Below are 3,791 nucleotides of genomic sequence, written 5' to 3'. Positions count from 1 at the left end.
TATACCACATTATGTTTTTGAGGAATAACAGAGCATATTGCATAATATTTACCAATGCATATCTCTATTCTAATAGAATACTAAAACACAGCTCTACAAGGAATTCTCTGAAAATAATGTTTATATCATCTCTGTTTATTAACATACTTAAATTCTCCTTCGTCCTGTGTTATCACATCTTATGTTCAATGCAATTACTTCAATACAATAAGGACCTAAATACATAAGGATAATTGGGAAGGTCGTAGGCTTTACAGTGAGGCAGAAATGGCTCCCATCTGAGCCATAGCACCTAAGATCTATGTGGCTTTGGACAAATTACTTACCTTCTGCAGTCTAATATCATCATCTATAAACTAGGAATATAGTGAAATCCTAGTTGTGTTATCAAGAAGATTATGTATCTTCCATATATACATAATATGCTTAATATATATGGTTTTTAAATATTTTAGCAAGATGCTTTCTAAATATGAAATTATGCAGAGACTTTAGGCACAGAAGCCTAAAATGCAAAACAGATTTAAAAAAATTAGAATCCATGACAGCAAATCTGAGGTATTTAGAGACTAGTTTTGAGGAAGTAGAAAACCACCTGCTGAATCTGGAGGACATATGTGCATGGTGTGAATTAGAAAGATACAAACACACAGTCCCAACAACTGGAAAATTAGAATAAAAATAAGAGGAAGGAACTGGAAACCTTCAACACTGAACTGGATGCAGAGCACACCCGGAAGGCCCTGGAAATGGAGCATATCCAGCAAATGAAGCTGAAGGAGCACCTTTCAGAGGAAGCCTTCCAGCAGGACATGGAGGTTACCTGCAGGTTACCTGCAGATAGCAGAGAGACGAGAGCCCACGAGAATGTCATCCATGGAGGTGAATGTCAACATGCTGGAGCAGATGGATCGGTGGATGTATCTGACCAGGAGGCCCTGGATGACCTTTTAATTTCAGGTGGAGAAGGTATTACTGTACTGCCCCCCATCTTAGGGCCCGAATCAAGTACTGGTCAGAATGAAATTACTCTTCAGGTTGCAAATTTCTCTGAATTACGAGCCTAGCTACCTACCTTATCCTGTGCTGACTGGGCCACCCAGAACCCCAGTGAAGGTGGAGAGTCCCCCACCATTCAGTCTGATGAGGAGGGAGTGAGGTGAACACTGCCCTTGCCACTCTACACAAGGACAGCAGTGGCTCCTAAATCAGGACATCACAGTCTCTGAGCACCTTCTAAGGAAGCCGTGCACAGAATCCCACTGTGAAGATGGGTGGTTTAATGGAGGCTCTTCATTTCCACACAACTGCCAATCATTTCTGAGAAACTGACTGAAAGAAAAGCTAACAATAAAGTTTGAGGACTTTAAAAAAATTTAAAAATCAAGCATCTTAGCAAAAAATTGGTGTTGTTGAATCATTTGTTAAAATCTTTATGAAAGAGAACACGAGGTATAGGGCAAGTCTCTTTGGAAATTGTGGATGAATCAGATTCTAGTTTACTTGTTCAAGATATATTTTTTTTTAATGTCATTCCTGTGTTTGGCACTGTAACGTGTGCTGGGAATACAGTAGTGAGCAGGACAGAACACATCCCCAAGGAATTTTACACTGTAGTAAGGGGGAATGGAAATGGACAGGTAGACAAACGTAGTTATGGGATCTTTCTGAGGATGGCATGTTTTTGATGAAAATAAAAATGAGGTGATGGGATAGAGAATGATGATTATATTCTGAAAGGCTGGTAAGGTAAGGCTTCAGGATATGATAACACTTGAGCAGGAACATCCTTCAAGTGAGGAAGGTATGTTTGTACGTAGTAAAGGATACTAATGTTCATAGTAAGAGAATAATAAGTCATGTGCCGAGGCAGAATCATCATTGACTCATCTGAGGAAAAACAAGTTCACCAACATGACAGAAGAGGAAGATGCCAGAGGGGAGTGACAGGAAATGCAATCACAGTTAAGGGCTGTACCAGGTAGGGTCTTTATAAGTCATGGTCAGGGTTTAGGATTATACGTGGAATGAGATGAAACTTCATTGAGGTATTTTAAGAAGAGAAATGACATGACTAGGCTCATGCTTTGGAGGCTGTTTGAGAAGAGTCCACTGGGTAGAAGCAGGAGTATCACTATTGCACTCACCCAGGTAGGGGATGATATTGACTTAGACCAGTGTGGTAGCAATGGAGAACTGTGGAATGACATGATTGGTATATATTTTGAAGGAAGAACCGACAGATTTTCAGATGGAGTGCGTTTGAGCTCAAGGATATTGCTCAAGTTTAGAACCAGAATGAAAAAGAACCAAACAATGATTTTTAAAAAGTAACAGGTCTTCTCCAGGATAATTGCAAAGAAAGTATGGGAAAAGAAAATATTTGAAAATTTTTTTACATGTTGCTTTGTGACACCCATGGTGAAGTGGGTCACTGGAGAGAAGAAGTTAAATACGAGGGCATGTATCTCCTTACAAGACTGTGGTCATGCGTTCCTTGGGGAAGGGGTGCGGAGACAGGAACAGAGATAAGGTCCTTTGCCATCATTTGTTTTGCTTCGCTTCAGGACAGTGGTGTCTCCTGGAGTTTGTTTTTTAGAGTCAGCGGTCTTATTGGATGTGATGACAGAAGGATATTTTTTGAAAACATCTTTGAATCTCTGTACACAGTTGTTGATACATGTTTTATAATTAATGAAAATACCACAGATTTTTAAAGAGTGGATAGCTCAACTGAAATGATCCAGGGCATGGTTCCCGTAGAACCACCCAAATTTTCTTGCCTCACTTTTATCATTTCCAATGTTGCTGCCAGAGTTATTTGTCCAAAACACAGAAATCTGGTGTGAAATTTTTGTGGAAAAACCACAGACAGATCAATGGGTACAACCACCACAGAAAACACTTTGGAAAACACCTCTCAAATGTGATTCTTCACATGTCCTGTGATCCAGTGTTATACATTCTTGAGAAATGCTTGCTTAGTTTATCAGGAAACTCGTACACAAATGTCTTTAGAACTTTTGATCACCATAGCAAAAACCTGTAGCTGCATAAATGCCTGTTAGTGGTACAGTGGATGAAAAACTGGCAATTAAACAATATAATATTTTCTAGCAGTCAAAACAAATGACCTACAGCAGCACACAATGATATGGACTTCAATGTTAAGGGAAAGTAGTAAATCACAAATGTTAAGGGAAAGTAGTAAATCACAAATAACCCATTAATACGATACCCTCTTTCTAAACATAAAAAGTAAGTAAATTTTTAAATGCTAAATGAAAATATAATTAAAGAAATAAAATCACATTTAAAAGAAAGCAAGGAAACTATGAACACAGGATTTAGGATGAGAACCCTGGGGGTGTGAGGAAGTTGGGCTATGTTGGGAGAAGAGATATGATTCAATGCAAATTATTTTCAAGGTTTTAGCTTTTGCTTGAGATGGTGGTTCCATGGATAATTATTACATATTTTAAATATCTGACTATATATATTGAAAACTTAAAAATGTGAGTCGATCAGTCATAGACAAATGGCTAGAATATGCCATTGATCAAAGATTATGATTTAATCAAGTCAGCGCAAGGTCCTTTATACAAAACACAGTTGTTCCCTGTTCTCCACAGCAGCAGAATCCAAATGTTTTCATTTATACAAGCTTATTTATTAAATATTATTACCATGCACATCCAAAACTCATATATAATGATTTTAAAAGTATATATATTCATAAATATTGATTTACAAGTTTTAAATAATTTATGTATTAGAATAACCTCCTATAT

At 37.6% G+C, this 3,791-nt stretch overlaps 1 pseudogene across 1 annotated transcript; it reads left to right on the top strand.

The window, feature by feature from the left end:
* Positions 1–472: 472 nt before the first annotated feature.
* LOC308566261 (dysbindin pseudogene) lies at positions 473–1,207 on the top strand (annotated as a pseudogene). The gene has a single exon. The product of its transcript is annotated as a dysbindin pseudogene (transcript).
* The last annotated feature ends 2,584 nt before the right edge of the window (positions 1,208–3,791 follow it).

Source organism: Miniopterus schreibersii, assembly GCF_964146895.1.
Source record: "Miniopterus schreibersii genome assembly, chromosome: 13".
Taxonomy (NCBI): domain Eukaryota; kingdom Metazoa; phylum Chordata; class Mammalia; order Chiroptera; family Miniopteridae; genus Miniopterus; species Miniopterus schreibersii.
The sequence above is the reverse complement of the archived record's forward strand: the minus strand, read 5'-3'. Positions and strand labels throughout refer to the sequence as shown.